This window comes from Triticum urartu, chromosome 4, assembly GCF_003073215.2.
Source record: "Triticum urartu cultivar G1812 chromosome 4, Tu2.1, whole genome shotgun sequence".
Lineage (NCBI taxonomy): Eukaryota > Viridiplantae > Streptophyta > Magnoliopsida > Poales > Poaceae > Triticum > Triticum urartu.
The window spans coordinates 560,103,614-560,122,535 of NC_053025.1; positions in this window are offsets into that span (position 1 = coordinate 560,103,614).

An 18,922-nucleotide genomic window follows, 5' to 3' on the forward strand; every position below is an offset into this window, starting at 1 on the left:
TGCTCAGGAGGTGTATAGGTTCTAATATTGCTTTTATGAACCACAGTTGAAGCTTTAGCATGATATTTTATCCTAACAGGAAAAGGTGGTTTCTCAACATAAGCAGTAGGAATAATAGGATCATTATAAGTGACGGTCTTTTTCTTCAACTTTAATAGGTGCAGCTACTTTTACTTCAATGGGAGGATGATATTTAAACCACTTCTCCTTAGGGAGATCAACATGAGTAGCAAAAGATTCACAGAAAGAAGCTACTATCTCAGAGTCAAGTCCATATTTAGTGCTAAATTTACGGAAAACATCGGTATCCATAAAATATTTAACACAATCAAACTTAGGTGTCATACCTGACTCCTTACCTTCGTCGAGATCCCAATCTTCAGAGTTGCGTTTAATTCTTTCCAATAAATCCCATTTGAATTCAATAGTCTTCATCATAAAAGAGCCATCACAAGAAGTATCGAGCATGGTGCGGTTGTTATCAGAAAGCCGAGCATACATTTTTTGAATAATCATTTCTCTTGAGAGCTCATAATTGGGGCATGAATATAACATTGACTTAAGCCTCCCCCAAGCTTGAGTGATGCTTTATCCTTCGCGAGGCCAAAAATTATATATATAATTATGATCATGATGAACAAGATGCCTAGGATAAAACTTCTGATGAAATTCTAATTTCAATCGTTTGTAGTTCCATGATCGCATATCATCACATAGCCTATACCATGTCAATGCGTCTCCCTCCAAAGCTAAAGGGAAGACCTTCTTCTTGATAACATCATCGGGCATACCTGCAAGCTTAAATAATCCACAAACTTCATCCACATATATTAGGTGCTCATTAGGATGTAATGTTCCATCTCCTGCAAAAGGATTAGCTAGTAGTTTTGCTATCATACCCGAAGGAATTTCAAAGCAGACATTTTCATTTTCAGTAGGTTCAGTAGGTTGAGGAGCAACTCTTTGCTGTACTGGTCGGGGTGAAGATACCCCGAACAAGCCCCTCAGAGGATTACTTTCCATAGTAACAAGTGATAGTAAATTTCAGCACACTATATAAATTTTTCCTTACCAAATTCCACCTACCAAAGGCGCTTCACTCCCCGGCAACGGTGCCAGAAAAGAGCCTTGATGACCCACAAGTATAGGGGATCTATCGTAGTCCTTTCGATAAGTAAGAGTGTCGAACCCAACGAGGAGCAGAAGGAAATGATAAGCGGTTTTTAGCCAGGTATTCTCTGCAAGCACTGAAATTATAGGTAACAGATAGTTTTCTGATAAGATAATTTGTAACGAGCACCAAGTAACAAAAGTAAATAAAGTGCAGCAAGGTGGCCCAATCCTTTTTGTAGCAAAGGAAAAGCCTGAACAAATTCTTATATAGAGAAAAACGTTCCCGGGGACACATGGGAATTATCGTGAAGCTAGGTTTCATCGCGATCATATGATTCGTGTTCGGTACTTTGATAATTTGGTATGTGGGTGGACCAGTGCTTGGGTGTTGTCCTTACTTGGACAAGCATCCCACTTATGATTAACCTCTATTGCAAGCATCCGCAACTACAACAAAAGTATTAAGGTAAACCTAACCATAGCATGAAACATGTGGATCCAAATCAGCCCCTTATGAAGCAACACATAAACTAGGGTTAAGCTTCTGTCACTCTAGCAACCCATCATCTACTTATTACTTCCCAATGCCTTCCTCTAGGCCCAAATAATGGTGAAGTATCATGTAGTCGACGTTCACATGACTACTAATAGCAAGACTTCTCCCATGTCCTCAGGAACAAACGTAACTACTCACAAAGCATATTCATGTTCATAATCAGAGGGGTATAAATATGCATATAGGATCTGAACATATGATCTTCCACCAAATAAACCAACTAGCATCAACTACAAGGAGTAATCAACACTACTAGCAACCCACAGGTACCAATCCCAGACTTGAAGACAAGAATTGGATACAAGAGATGAACTAGGGTTTGAGAGGAGATGGTGCTAGTGAATATGTTGATGGAGATTGACCCCCTCCCGATGAGATGATCGTTGGTGATGACGATGACGATGATTTCCCCCTCCCGGAGGGAAGTGTCCCTGGCAGAACAGCTCCGCCGGAGCCCTAGATTGGTTCCGCCAAGGTTCCGCCTCGTGGCGGTGGAGTCTTGTCCCGAAAGCTTTCTTATGATTTTTTTTTCTCATCAAAAGACTCCATATAGCAGAAGATGGGCATCGGAGGGCCACCAGGGGGCCCACGAGGCAGGGGGCGCGCCCAGGGGGTAGGGCGCGCCCCCCACCCTCATGGCCAGGGTGTGCCCCCCCCTATGGAACTTATTGTGCTCAGTATTTTATATATATATTCTGAAAATGACTTCCGTGAAGTTTCAGGACTTTTGGAGCTGTGCAGCATAGGTCTCTAATATTTGCTCCTTTTCCAGCCCAGAATCCCAGCTGCCGGCATTCTCCCTCTTTATGTAAACCTTGTAAAATAAGAGAGAATATGCATAAGTATTGTGACATAATTTGTAATAACAGCCCATAATGCAATAAATATCGATATAAAAGCATGATGCAAAATGGACGTATCACTTGGCAACCCCTTTATCGCGTTGGTTGCGAGGTTCTTATTTGTTTGTGTAGGTGTGTGGGACTTGAGCGTGATCTCCTACTGGATTGATACCTTAGTTCGCAAAAACTGAGGGAAATACTTACGCTACTTTGCTGCATCACCCTTTCCTCTTCAAGGGAAAACCAACGCAGTGCTCAAGAGGTAGCAAGAAGGATTTCTGGCGCCGTTGCCGGGGAGATTCGTGCCAAGTCAAGTCAAGATTTGACTCCCAACAACAAGTCATTTCTGGCACCATTACCAAGTCAAGACATACCAAGTACCCATTGATATGTCTCCAACGTATCTATAATTTTTGATTGCTCCATGCTATATTATCTACTGTTTTGGGCAATATTGGGCTTTATTTTCCACTTTTATATTATTTTTGGGACTAACCTATTAACCGGAGGCCCAGCCCAAATTTGCTGTTTTATGCCTATTTCAGTGTTTTGAAGAAAAGGAATATCAGACGGAGTCAAAACGGAACGAAATCAACTGGAGAAGTTATTTTTGGAAGGAAACACACCTGATGGACTTGGACCCCACGTCAGAAGATATGGGAGCTGCCCACGAGGGTGGGGGCGCGCCCTAGGGGTGGGCGCGCCCCATGCCTCATGGGGCCCCCGTGGCTCCCCGGACGTGCTTCTTCTGCCTATATAACTCCATATACCCTAAAACTTCCAGAACAGAAGATAGATCGGGAGTTCCGCCGCCAGAAGCCTCCGTAGCCACCAAAAACCAATCTAGACCCGTTCCGGCACCCTGCCGGAGGGGGAATCCTTCTCCGGTGGCCATCTTCATCATCCCGGTGCTCTCCATGATGAGGAGGGAGTAGTTCTCCCTCGGGGCTGAGGGTATGTACCAGTAGCTATGTGTTTGATCTCTCTCTCTCTCTCGTGTTCTTGAGATGATACGATCTTGCTGTATCGCGAGCTTTGCTATTATATTTGGATCCTATGATGTTTCTTCCCCCCTCTTCTCTCTTGTTATGAATCGAGTTTCCCCTTTGAAGTAATCTTATCGGATTGAGTCTTTAAAGACTTGAGAACACTTGATGTATGTCTTGCCGTGGATATCTGTGGTGACATTGGGATACCACGTGCCACTTGATGTATGTTTTGGTGACCAACTTGTGGGTTTCGTGACATTGGGAACCTATGCATAGGGGTTGGCACACGTTTTCGTCGTGATTCTCCGGTAGAATTTTGGGGCACTCTTTGAGGATTCTATGTGTTGGTTGAATAGATGAATTGAGATTGTGTGATGCATATCGTATAATCATGCCCACGGATACTTGAGGTGACATTGGAGTATCTAGGTGACATTAGGGTTTTGGTTGATTTGTATCTTAAGGTGTTATTCTAGTACGAACTCTAGGGCTGTTTGTGACACTTATAGGAATAGCCCAATGATTGATTGGAAAGAATAACTTTGAGGTGGTTTCGTACCCTACCATAATCTCTTCGTTCATTCTCCGCTATTAGTGACTTTGGAGTGACTCTTTGTTGCATGTTGAGGGATAGTTATGTGATCCAATTATGATATTATTGTTGAGGGAACTTACACTAGCGAAACTATGAACCCTAGGCCTTATTTCCACACATTGCAATACCGTTTACGCTCAGTTTTATCACTTGCTACCTTGCTGTTTTTATAATTTCAGATTACAAAAACTATTATCTACTATCCATATACCACTTGTTTCACCATCTCTTCGCCGAACTAGTGCACCTATACAATTTACCATTGTATTGGGTGTGTTGGGGGACACAAGAGACTCTTTGTTATTTGGTTGCAGGGTTGCTTGAGAGAGACCATCTTCATCCTACGCCTCCTACGGATTGATAAACCTTAGGTCATCCACTTGAGGGAAATTTGCTACTGTCCTACAAACCTCTGCACTTAGAGGCCCAACAACGTCTACAAGAAGAAGGTTGTGTAGTAGACATCACCCATCACAAACTCTTATCCCTCGCATTACATTATTTGCTATTTGACTCTCGTTTTCCTCTCCCCCACTTCACCCTTGCCGTTTTATTCGCCCTCTCTCTCCGTCCCCCTTCTCTTTCCCTATTTGCCTCTTTTTGCCTGTTTCTTGTTTTCTTGTGTGTTGGGTTGCTTGCTTGTCACGATGGCTCAAGATAATACTAAATTGTGTGACTTTGCCAATACCAACAACAATGATTTTCTTAGCACTCCGATTGCTCCTCTTACCGATGCTGAATCTTGTGAAATTAATGTTGCTTTGTTGAATCTTGTCATGAAAGATCAATTCTCCGGCCTTCCTAGTGAAGATGCCGCTACCCATCTAAAAAACTTTGTTGATTTGTGTGATATGCAAAATAAGAAAGATGTGGATAATGATATTGTTAAATTGAAGCTATTTCGTTTTCTATTAGAGATCGTGCTAAAGCTTGGTTTTCTTCTTTGCCTAAAAATAGTATTGATTCATGGAATAAGTGAAAAGGTGCTTTTATCTCTAAGTATTTTCATCCCGCTAAGATCATCTCTCTTAGAAATGATATTATGAATTTTAAGCAACTTGATCATGAACATATTGCACAATCTTGAGAGAGGATGAAATTAATGATACGTGATTGCCCTACACATGGTTTGAATCTTTGGATGATTATACAAAACTTTTATGCCGGATTGAATTTTGCTTCTAGAAATCTTTTAGATTCGGCCGCGGGAGGTACTTTTATGGAAATCACTTTAGGAGAAGCTACTAAACTCCTAGATAATATTATGGTTAATTATTCTCAATGGCACACCGAAAGATCTACTAATAAAAAAGTGCATGCAATTGAAGAGATTAATGTTTTGAGTGGAAAGATGGATGAACTTATGAAATTGTTTGCTAATAAGAGTGCTCCTACTGATCCTAATGATATGCCTTTGTCTACCTTGATTGAGAATAATAATGAATCTATGGATGTGAATTTTGTTGGTAGGAACAATTTTGGTAATAACGCGTATAGAGGTAATTTTAATTCTAGGTCGTTTCCTAGTAATTCCTCTAATAATTATGGTAATTCCTACAACAATTCCTATGGAAATTATAATAAGTTTCCCTCTGATTTTGAATCTAATATTAAAGAATTTATTACTTCGCAAAAGAGTTTCAATGCTTTGATTGAAGAAAAATTGCTTAAGATTAATGAGTTGGCTAGGACCGTTAATAGAATTTCTCTTGATGTTGACTCTTTGAAACTTAGATCTATTCCACCTAAGCATGATATCAATGAGTCTCTTAAATCCATGAGAATTTCCATTGATGAGTGCAAAGAAAGAACCGCTAGGATGCGTGCTAAGAAAGATTGCTTTATAAAAGCGTGTTCTTCTAGTTTTCATGATAATAAAGATGAAGATCTAAAAGTTATTGATGTTTCTCCTATTAAATCTTTGTTTTGCAATATGAATCCTGATAATGATGAGATTGAAGATGAGCCACATTTACCTAGAAGGCGTTCCAAAAATTCGGAGTCTTTAGATCTTGATGCTAAAATTGTTAAAAGTATGATTGAAGAGGTCAAAACTTTAAATAGTAATGAACCCACTATTTTGGATTTCAAGGAATTTAATTATGATAATTTATATTTGATAGATTGCATTTCCTTGTTGCAATCTGTGCTAAATTCTCCTCATGCTTATAGTCAAAATAAACCTTTTACTAAACATATTGTTGATGCTTTGATGCAATCTTATGAAGAAAAACTTGAGTTGGAAGTTTCTATCCCTAGAAAACTTTATGATGAGTGGGAACCTACAATAAAAATAAAAATTAAAGATCATGAGTGCTATGCTTTGTGTGATTTGGGTGCTAGTGTTTCCACGATTCCAAAAACTTTGTGTGATTTGCTAGGTTTCCGTGATTTTGATGATTGTTCTTTAAACTTGCACCTTGCGGATTCTACTATTAAGAAACCTATGGGAAGAATTAATGATGTTCTTATTGTTGCAAATAGGAACCATATGCCCATAGATTTCATTGTTCTTGATATAGATTGCAATCCTTCATATCCTATTATTCTTGGTAGACCTTTCCTTAGAACGTTGGTGCAATTATTGATACGAAGGAAGGGAATATTAAATTCCAATTTCCATTAAGGAAAGGCATGGAACACTTTACTAGAAATAAAATTAAATTACCATATGAATCTATTATGAGAGCCACTTATGGATTGCCTACCAAAGATGGCAATACCTAGATCTATCTTCGCTTTTATGCCTAGCTAGGGGCGTTAAACGATAGCGCTTGTTGGGAGGCAACCCAATTTTATTTTTATTCCTTGATTTTTGCTCATGTTTAGTAATAAATAATTTATCTATCCTCTGTTTTGGTTGTGTGTTTTGTGTTTAATTAGTGTTTGTGCCAAGTAGAACCGTCGGGAAGACTTGGGGAAAGTCTTTTTGATCTTGCTGTAAAAAACAGAAACTTTAGCGCTCACAAGAATCGCTGCCATTTTTATTTGGAAGGTGATATTTAGTTAATTATTTTTGCATATGATTAATAGATAAATTCCTCACGTCCAGCAATTTATTTTAGAATTTCTGGGGTTCCAGAACTAGGATTAGCTACAGATTACTACAGACTGTTCTGTTTTTGACAGATTCTGTTCTTATTGTGTTGTTTGCTTATTTTGATGAATCTATGGCTAGTAAAAGAGTTTATAAACCATAGAGAAGTTGGAATACAGTAGGTTTAACACCAATATAAATAAATAATGAGTTCATTACAGTACCTTGAAGTGGTGTTTTGTTTTCTTTCGCTAACGGAGCTCACGAGATTTTCTATTTTGAGTTTTGTGTTGTGAAGTTTTCAAGTTTTGGGTAAAGATTTGATGTATTATGGAACAAAGAGTGGCAAGAGCCTAAGCTTGGGGATGCCCATGGCACCCCAAGGTAAAATTCAAGGACACCAAAAAGCCTAAGCTTGGGGATGCCCCGGAAGGCATCCCCTCTTTCGTCTTTGTCTATCGGTAACTTTACTTGGAGCTATATTTTTATTCACCACATGATATGTGGTTTGCTTGGAGCGTCTTGTATGATTTGAGTCTTTGATTTTTAGTTTACCACAATCATCCTTTCTGTACACACCTTTTGAGAGAGACTCACATGATTTGAAATTTATTAGAATACTCTATGTGCTTCACTTATATCTTTTGAGCTATATAGTTTTTGCTCTAGTACTTCACTTATATCTTTAAGAGCACGGTGGTGGATTTGTTTTATAGAAACTATTGTTCTCTCATGCTTCACTTATATTATTTTGAGAGTCCTTTAGAACAACATGGCAATAATAAAAACTTTCATACAAGTGCATTGAATACTATGAGAAGTTTGATACTTGATAATTGTTTTGAGATATGGAGATGGTGATATTAGAGTCATGCTAGTTGAGTAGTTGTGAATTTGAGAAATACTTGTGTTGAAGTTTGTGATTCCCGTAGCATGCACGTATGGTGAACCGTTATGTGATGAAGTCGGAGCATGATTTATTTATTGATTGTCTTCCTTATGAGTGGCGGTCGGGGACGAGTGATGGTCTTTTCCTACCAATCTATCCCCCTAGGAGCATGCGTGTAATACTTTGTTTCGATAACTAATAGATTTTTGCAATAAGTATGTGAGTTCTTTATGACTAATGTTGAGTCCATGGATTATACGCACTCTCACCCTTCCATCGTTGCTAGCCTCTCTAGTATCGCGCAACTTTCGCCGGTACCATAAAGTCACCATATACCTTCCTCAAAACAGCCACCATATACCTTCCTCAAAACAGCCACCATACCTACCTATTATGGCATTTCCATATCCATTCCGAGATATATTGCCATGCAACTTTCCACCATTCCGTTATTATGACACGCTTCATCATTGTCATATTGCTTGCATGATCATGTAGTTGACATCGTATTTGTGGCAAAGCCACCGTTCATAATCCTTCATACATGTCACTCATGCATCATTACACATCTCGGTACACCGCCACAGGCATTCACATAGAGTCATATTTTGTTGTAAGTATTGAGTTGTAATTCTTAAGTTGTAAGTAAATAAAGTGTGATGATCATCATTATTAGAGCATTGTCCCAAGTGAGGAAAGGATGATGGAGACTATGATTCCCCCACAAGTCAGGATGAGACTCCGGACGAAAAAAAAGAGAAAAGAGGCCAAAAAAAGAAGGCCCAAATTAAAAAAATGAGAGAAAAAGAGAGAAGGGACAATGCTACTATCCTTTTTCCACACTTGTGCTTCAAAGTAGCACCATGTTCTTCATATAGAGAGTTCCTATGATATCACTTTCATATACTAGTGGGAATTTTTCATTATAGAACTTGGCTTGTATATTCCAATGATTAGCTTCCTCAAAATGCCCTAGGTCTTCATGAGCAAGCAAGTTGGATGCACACCCACTTAGTTTCTTTTGTTGTGCTTTCATATACTTATAGCTCTAGTGCATCCGTTGCATGGCAATCCCTACTCACTCACATTGATATCTATTAATGGGCATCTCCATAGCCCGTTGATACGCCTAGTTGATGTGAAACTATCTTCTCCTTTTTGTCTTCCCCACAGCCACCATTCTATTCCACCATAGTGCTATATCCATGGCTCACGCTCATATATTGCATGAAGATTGAAAAAGTTTGAGAACATCAAAAGTATGAAACAATTGCTTGGCTTGTCATCGAGGTTCTGCTTGATTTAAATATTTTGTGTGGTGAAGATAGAGCATAGCCAGACTATATGATTTTGTAGGGATAACTTTCTTTGGCCATGTTATTTTGAGAAGACATGATTTCTTAGTTAGTATGCTTGAAGTATTATTATCTTTATGTCAATATTAAACTTTTATCTTGAATCTTTCGGATCTGAACATTCATGCCACAATAAAGAAAAATTACATTGAGAAATATGTTAGAAAGCATTCCACATCAAAAATTCTTCTTTTATCATTTACCTACTCGTGGACGAGCAGGAATTAAGCTTGGGGATGCTTGATATGTCTCCAATGTATCTATAATTTTTGATTGCTCCATGCTATTATATTATCTGTTTTGGATGTTAATTGGCTTTATTTTACACTTTTATATCATTTTTGGGACTAACCTACTAACCGGAGGCCCAGCCCAAATTGCTGTCTTTTTTGCCTATTTTAGGGTTTCGAAGAAAAGGAATATCAAACGAAGTCCAAACGGAGTGAAACCTTCAGGAACGTGATTTTGTCAACAAATGTGATCCAGGAGACTTGGAGTGGGCGTCATGAAACAAGGGAGGAAGGCACGAGGCAGGGGGGCGCGCCTACCCCCCTAGGCGCGCCCTCCACCCTCGTGGGCCCTCCGTTGCTCCACCGACGTACTTCTTCCTCCTATATATATCCACGTACCCCCAACCATCCAGGAGCACCACGAAAACCTAATTCCACCGCCGCAACCTTCTGTACCCAGGAGATCCCATCTTGGGGCCTTTTTCAGAGCTCCGCCGGAGGGGGCATTGATCCCGGAGGGCCTCTACATCAACTCCATGGCCTCTCTGGTGATGTGTGAGTAGTTTACTTCAGACCTACGGGTCCATAGTTATTAGCTAGATGGCTTCTTCTCTCTCTTTGGATCTCAATACAAAGTTCTCCTCGATCTTCTTGGAGATCTATTCGATGTAATCTTCTTTTGTGGTGTGTTTGTCGAGATCTGATGAATTGTGGGTTTATGATCCAGATTATCTATGAACAATATTTGATTCTCCTCTGAATTCTTTTATGTATGATTAGTTTATCTTTGCAAGTCTCTTCGAATTATCAGTTTGGTTTGGCCTACTAGATTGATCTTTCTTGCAATGGGAGAAGTGTTTAGCTTTGGGTTCAATCTTGCGGTGCTCGATCCCAGTGACAGAAAGGGAACCGACACATATTGTATTGTTGCCATCGAGGATAAAAAGATGGGGTTTATATCATATTGCATGAGTTTATCCCTCTACATCATGTCATCTTCCTTAAAGCATTACTCTGTTCTTATGAACTTAATACTCTAGATGCATGCTGGATAGCGGTCGATGTGTGGAGTAATAGTAGTAGATGCAGAATCGTTTCGGTCTACTTGTCTCGGACATGATGCCGATATACATGATCATACCTAGATATTATCATAACTATGCTCAATTCTATCAATTGCTCAACAGTAATTTGTTTACCCACCATAATACTTATGCTCTTGAGAGAAGCCACTAGTGAAACCTATGGCCCCCGGGTCTATCTTCCATCATATTAATCTTCCAATACTTAGTTATTTCCTTTGCCATTTATTTTACTTTGCATCTTTATTTCTCTTTATCATAAAAATACCAAAAATATTATCTTATCATATCTATCAGATCTCACTCTCGTAAGTGACCGTGAAGAGCTTGACAACCCCTTTATCACGTTGGTTGTGAGGTTCTTATTTGTTTTGTGCAGGTGCGAGGGACTTGAGCATGATCTCCTACTGGATCGATACCTTGGTTCTCAAAAACTGAGGGAAATACTTACGCTACTTTGCTGCATCACCCTTTCCTCTTCAAGGGAAAACCGACGCAATGCTCAAGAGGTAGCACCCAATGAGGAGCAGAAGGAAATGATAAGCAGTTTTCAGTAAGGTATTCTCTGCAAGCACTGAAATTATCGGTAACGGATAGTTTTGTGATAAGGTAATTTGTAACGAGCAGCAAGTAATAGAAGTAAATAAGGTGCAGCAAGTTGGCCCAATTCTTTTTGTATCAAAGGACAAGCCTGGACAAACTCTTATATGAAGGAAAGCACTCCCGAGGACACATGGGAATTATCGTCAAGCTAGTTTTCATCACGATCATATGATTCGCGTTCGGTACTTTGATAATTTGATATGTGGGTGGACCAGTGCTTGGGTACTGTTCTTACTTGCACAAGCATCCCACTTATGATTAACCCCTATTGCAAGCATCCGTAACTACAACAGAAGTATTAAGGTAAACCTAACCATAGCATGAAACATATGGATCCAAATCAGCCCCTTACGAAGCAACGCATAAACTAGGGTTTAAGCTTCTGTCACTCTAGCAACCCATCATCTACTTATTACTTCCCAATGCCTCCCCCTAGGCCCAAACAATGGTGTAGTGTCATGTAGTGAACGTTCACATGACACCACTAGAGGGATGACAACATACATCTCATCAAAATATAGAACGAATACCAAATTCACATGACTACTAATAGCAAGACTTCTCCCATGTCCTCAGGAACAAACGTAACTACTCACAAAGTATATTAATGTTCATAATCAGAGGGGTATTAATATGCATAATGGATCTGAACATATGATCTTCTAGCAAGTAAACCAACTAGCATCAACTACAAGGAGTAATCAACACTACTAGCAACCCACAGGTACCAATCTGAGGTTTGGATACAAAGATTGGATACAAGAGATGAACCAGGGTTTGAGATGAGATGGTGCTGGTGAAGATGTTGATGGAGATTGACCCCCTTCCGATGAGAGGATCGTTGGTGATGACGATGGTGATGATTTCCCCTTCCCGGAGGGAAGTTTCCCCGGTAGAACAGCTCTGCCGGAGCCCTAGATTGGTTCCGCCAAGGTTCCGCCTCGTGGTGGCGGAGTTTCTTCCTGAAAGCTTGCTTATCCTTTTTTTCTCGATGAAAGACCTCATATAGCAGAAGATGGGCATCGGAGGGCCACCAGGGGGCCCATGAGGCAGGGGCGCGCCCCCACCCTCGTGGCCAGGGTGTGGCCCCCCTCTGGAACTTTCTTCGCTCAATATTTTTTTATATATTCTAGAAATAACTTTCGTGAAGTTTCAGGACTTTTGGAGCTGTGCAGGATAGGTCTCTAATATTTGCTCCTTTTCTAGCCTAGAATCCCAGCTGTCAGCATTCTCCCTCTTCATATAAACCTTGTAAAATCAGAGAGAATAGGCATAAGTATTGTGACATAATGTGTAATAACAGCCCATAATGCAATAAATATCGATATAAAAGCATGATGCAAAATGGACGTATCAAGGAATTGAAGTGGGCATTGCGAGCTAAGGTTCGCAAAGTTGTCCAAGGGGACGCCAACACTCAATTCTTCCATATGATCGCAAATGGTAAGCATGGAAAGAAAAGGATCTTTCAGCTTGAGCAAGATGAGGGGGCGATTTTAGGACAGGAAAACCTAAGATTATACATAACCAATTACTACAAGCAGCTATTTGGGCCTCCGAAGGATAATTTCGTGTCCTTGGATGAGTCTAGGATTGAGGATGATCCTCAACTTGCTGTGGATGAGAACGATTTATTGACCGCCCAATTTTCGGAGAAAGAGGTGTTTGAAGCCATTTCACAGATGAAGCATAATAAAGCCCGGGGCCGAAAGGATTTCCGGTGGAGTTTTATAAAAAAATGTTGGCATATTATTAAAGGGGATTTGATACCGAGGTTACATGACTTATTCTCTGGACAGCTTCAGTTGTTTCATCTGGATTTTGGAACAATAACTTTGCTTCCTAAGAAAATAGAGGCTGTGAGAATTGAGCAGTTCAGGCCGATCTGTCTTCTTAACATAAGTTTCAAAATTTTCACCAAGGTTGGGACTAATAGACTCACACAGATTGCGCACTCTGTGGTGCAGCCGTCCCAAACTGCTTTCATGCCGGACAGAAATATCCTAGGAGGGGTTGTGGTCCTTCATGAAACGCTCCATGAAATTTACACGAAAAAACTAGACGGGGTTGTTTTCAAAGTGGATTTTAAGAAAGCGTACGATAAAGTCAAATGGCCATTTCTTCAACAGGCCTTGCGTATGAAAGGTTTTGATCTGACCTAGAGATGCCAGGTAGAATCGATCACACAAAAAGGGAGTGTTGGAATTAAAGTGAATGACGATATAGGTCACTACTTTCAAACACATAAGGGCCTGAGACAAGGAGATCCGACGTCACCTATTCTGTTCAACATAGTAGCCGACATGTTGACGATTCTAATAGGAAGGGCTAAGGATGCTAGTCAAGTAGGTGGCCTGGTACCTCATCTACTTGATGGAGGTGTGTCTATCCTACAGTACGCCGATGATACTATCATCTTCATGGAGCATGACCTGGCAAAAGCGAGAAACATGAAGCTGGTGTTATGCTTATTCGAACAATTGACCGGGTTAAAGATTAACTTCCACAAAAGCGAATTGTTCTGTTTTGGTAGAGCCAATGAGGAACAAGAGGCGTACACACAATTGTTTGGGTGTGAATTGGGGGCCTTACCTTTCACGTATTTGGGTATACCAATTCACCACCGTAAGCTAACAAACAGAGAATGGAAGTGCATGGAGGATCGTTTTGAGAAGAAACTAAGCTGCTGGAAGGGCAAGCTGATGTCATACGGGGGCCAATTAATTCGGTTCTCATGAGTATGCCCATGTTTCTCTTGTCTTTTTTCGAGGTACCAGTTGGAGTTCGGAAAAGACTAGACTTCTATTGTTCCCGCTTCTTCTGGCAGAGTGATGACCTGAAGAGAAAATATAGACTTGCTAAATGGGATATTATTTGTTGACCAAAAGATCAAGGGGGCCTAGGTATCGAAAATCTCGAGGTAAAGAACAGATGTCTTCTCAGAAATTGGCTGTATAAGCTATCTGTAGAGAAGGAGGCCACATGGGCACAAATTCTCCGTAATAAGTACCTTCATTCCAAAAGTTTGTCACAGGTGACAATGAGGCCGACGAACTCGCCTTTTTGGAAAGGACTAATGAGACTTAAATCAGTTTTTTTCAATAGGACAAAGTTTATAGTAGGAAACGGTACCTCTACGAGATTCTGGGAGGATACATGGCTAGACGAAACACCCCTCGCGCTTCAATATCTGTAACGCTCTCGATGCGGCTATATCTCCCATGTGTCGAAGCACGACTTAGAGGCATAACCGCATTGAAAGCAATGTCGCAAGTGAGATAATCTTCACACAACCCATGTACTCCCTCCGTTTGGAATTACTTGTCTCAGAAATGGATGTATCTAGAACTAAAATACGTCTAGATACATCCATTTTTGCGACAAGTAATTCCGAACGGAGGGAGTAATACATAAGGGAAAGAGATACATAGTTGGATTAAAATCGCCACTTCACACAATTACATGAATAAAGCATTACATCAACCAGTTACAATCAAGGCCCGACTACGGAGCCAAAATAAAAGAAGAGTACCCCAAAAGCGACACGGTCCCCGATCGACCCCAACTGGGCTCCACTACTGATCAACTAGAATGAAATGACATAAAGGACAAGATCTTCAATGAGCTCCTCCTTGAGCTTGATTGCGTCACCTACTCGGTAACATCGGCACCTGCAAACTGGTTTTGGAAGTATCTGTGAGTCACGGGGACTCAGCAATCTCACACCCTCGCGATCAAGACTATTTAAGCTTATAGGAAGGGTAAAAGTTATGAGGTGGAGCTGCAGCAAGCGACTAGCATATTTGGTGGCTAACATATTCGCAAAAGAGAGCGAGAAGAGAAGGAAAAAGCACGGTCGAGAAACTATGATCAAGAAGTGATCCTAGAACAACCTACGTCAAGCATAACTCCAACACCGTGTTCACTTCCCGGACTCCGCCGAGAAGAGACCATCACGGTTACACGCGTGGTTGATGTATTTTAATTAAGGTCAACTTCAGGTTTTCTACAACTGGACATTAACAAATTCCCATCTGCCCATAACCACGGGCACGGCTTTCGAAAGTTCAAATCCCTACAGGGCAGTCCCAACTTAGCCCATCACAAGCTCTCACGGTCAACGAAGGATATTCCTTCTCCCAAGACAATCCGATCAGACTCGGCATCCAGGTTACAAGACATCCTCGACAATGGTAAAACAAGTCCAGCAACACCGCCCGAATGTGCCGACAAATCCCGATAGGAGCTGCACATATCTCGTTCTCAGGGCACACTCAGATGAGACTAGCTATGAGTAAAACCAACCCTCAAGTTTCCTCGAGGTGGCCCCGCAGGCAGCTCAGTTTGGACCAACACTCAGAGGAGCACTGGCCCGGGGAGTTTTAAATAAAGATGACCCTTGAGTCTGCAGAACCCAAGGGAAAGAAAAGGCTAGGTGGAAAATGGTAAAACCAATGTTGGGCATTGCTGGAGGAGTTTTATTCAAGGCAAAATGTCAAGGGGTTCCCATTATAACCCAACCGCGTATGGAACGCAAAATCCGGGAACATAACACCGATATGACGGAAACTAGGGCGGCAAGAGTGGAACAAAACACCAGGCATAAGGCCGAGCCTTCCACCCTTTACCAAGTATATAGATGCATTAATTAAATAAGAGATATTGTGATATCCCAACAAAATAACCATGTTCCAAACATGGAACAAGCTCCAACCTTCACCTGCAACTAACAACGCTATAAGAGGGGCTGAGCAAAGCGGTAACATAGCTAAACAACGGTTTGCTAGGACATGGTGGGTTAGAGGCTTGGCTTAACAATATGGGAGGCATGATAAGAAAGTGGTAGGTATCGTAGCATAGGCATAGCAAAAGAGCAAGCAACTAGCAAGCAAAGATAGAAGTGATTTCGAGGGTATGGTCATCTTGCCTGAGATCCCGCAAGGAAGAAGAATGAGTCCATGAGGAAGACAAACGGACGAAGTCGAACGAATCCTCCCAACACGACGTTATCGGAACCAACCCGACGAAGCAACACCGGAAAGAAGCAAACAAACATAGTAAACAACCACCACATAGACATGGCATGAAGCACAAACAAGTATGATGCATGTCCGGTTTAATGAAGCATGGCATGTCAAAGTGCACAAACAATCCTACAAATTAAGTGGAGCTCATTATGCAACGGAGTTGCATATTGAAGAAAACACCACATGACTTATTTAGTTCTCTCTCGTTTATGTACCCAACAAGATTAAATGTTGTTAGCATGGCAAGAGGTGAAGCATGATGAAACTATCTAATCTTGGCAAGTTTAAATGAGGTCGGAACAACAAAACAACAAGTCCGGAAACTCCTCATATGCATATATTAGGTTTGGTACTGTTCTGCCCTAAACATAATTTTATAGTTGTTAAGCATGCAAAGTGAAGCCACCATGTTAAACTAGGCAAAATTCTACCCCATTTACATATAAAGTTTATTAAAATCCGAGCTACGGTTATTAAGTTATGAAATAAATCATTTTAGCATGTCATAGGAGAAAATTTAAATAAACAGAATTTTAAACATTTTAAACATAGATGAAAGTAGCATATTATGAAACTAGACACAATTTTAAGCATTTTACGTATATAGATCTTTTTAATCCGATGCACAGTTTGTGAGTTATTAAATGCATGAAGATGAAGGTCTTTTCTGCAAATCTGCCTTTACTGGATAAAAGAGAAAATCACAGCAGTAGGAAAAAAACAATTCTGGGCCGAGTCTTGTTGGCCCAATAGGAACAGGAGAGAGGCTGGGCGCTGGGATGTGGGTGGCTCATCATGGGCCAAGGCCCAACTGGAGGAGGAGGAAGGCCAGCAAAGGGCGGCGCAGATCTGGGACTTGGAGGCCGAGTGGTCAACAGGCGCGACAGGGCGAGGTGCGCTGCTCTCGTCTCTGAACTCTAAAGGCAAGAACAAAATCAGGGGGTGCAGCGGCGGCTTGGAGCGGCGCGGGACTCCGGTGGCGCTCGAGGTGGGTGGAGGACGCGGATCCGGGCAGCGAGGTCGGGCGGGGACGGGTCTGGCCGCCGAAGGTCCATTCCGGCAGGATCCGGGCGAGTCCTACAGGCAACATATCCTGTTGCAGAGAGAGAGAGAAGGTTCAGGGAGGGAGAGACACGGAGAAGAAGAAGAGGGGCGGCGCGACTGGCCTGGTTCGGGCGTAGGAGGCGAGGATAGCCGGCGCAAACTCCTCTGGGGCTTCCTGTTGCACGACCAACAGCGCAGGTGAGAGAGGGAGGAGAGAAAGACGAGGAAGGGAGAGGCAGGGGCGCAGGGGTCCTGCTACAGGTGGTCGCCGGCGACGGGAGGTCCTCGCCTGAGGACGGCGGGGCTGCTGCTTGCTCTGGGTGAGCGGCTGGATGTGGGCATGTGGCTGGAGGCGACGTTGGATGCATGTGCCTGGGGTTCGGGCAGAGAGGTACGGTGGGGGGTGGATCGATGGGTGGATCGGGAAGGCAGGGGAGTATCCTGATTGGAGCGATGGGGAAAACGAGGTGGATTGGAAGGTGGCGGTAGCCGAGAGGGATCGATGGGACATCTCCCTAGAAGTTAGGGTTTTGTCCAGATTTAGACTAGGGAGTTTTTATATAAGGAAAAGAGGGGAAGTTTAGGGGCTAACTCGTCCCTCCGATCGTAATCGGATGGTCGCGAATAAATAGGTTAGGGAGACCAAAAAGAAAAACGGAGATGTTTTGTAGATGTTCGGGGATGATCCGGACACAACGGTAGCGATAGACCGAGTCGGGTCCGGGACAGATTTCGGACGCGCGCGGGAGGAGGTCCGCGGACTGACGAGAGAGGTTAGGTAGGGCCTAGCAGTGAGAGGTAGTGCAGAAGGCAAAGGGCTGAGAAAAGAGAAGAGGAGAGGCCCGGCAACTGTTTCCGGAGACCGAAAACGTCCGACGAAAAGACCGGCTATAATGCCGCTATAGTTTAACGGTTGGGCTATCATACGAACTCCGAATGCGATGAAACTTGACACGCGGTCTATCTACACTATAATAAGACCGCACGCCAACTTTCAACCCATTCCGAGAATATTTTCTGGCCACTTATAAAATACTATTTCGTACATGTCGCGGGCGCGTGCAAGTGTGTCTAGGCTCAGAACGGACAACGGACGGAACTCGGAGACCCGAACTAATGCAAGTTTGAAAACATGATGATGCAATGCGGATGATGACATGGCAAGATGCAACACGCAAGCAAAAGACATGGCAACAACAACGAATAACAGGAAGACACCTGGCACATCGGTCTCGGGGCGTCACAACACTCCACCACTACGAGAGGATCTCGTCCCGAGATCTAGAATGGCACATGTAAGTGCATCTAGTGCCACCCCTAGTTGGTTTTGGAGAATTGACGACAAACCTAGTTGAGGGACTAATGTGTTTGTGAGAATTGCAGGATAACACAGGTAGAAGTCCCTCATTGATTCGGTTTTCCTACCAGAGATGACCCCTAAAAATGAATGAAGACATTGAAGTCAAAGGTGGTATGTGAAGACATTCACATTGAAGACTATGACAAGAGAAGACATCGCATGAAGACTATGGAGCGTGAAGACTTAGTTCTTTCATCGTT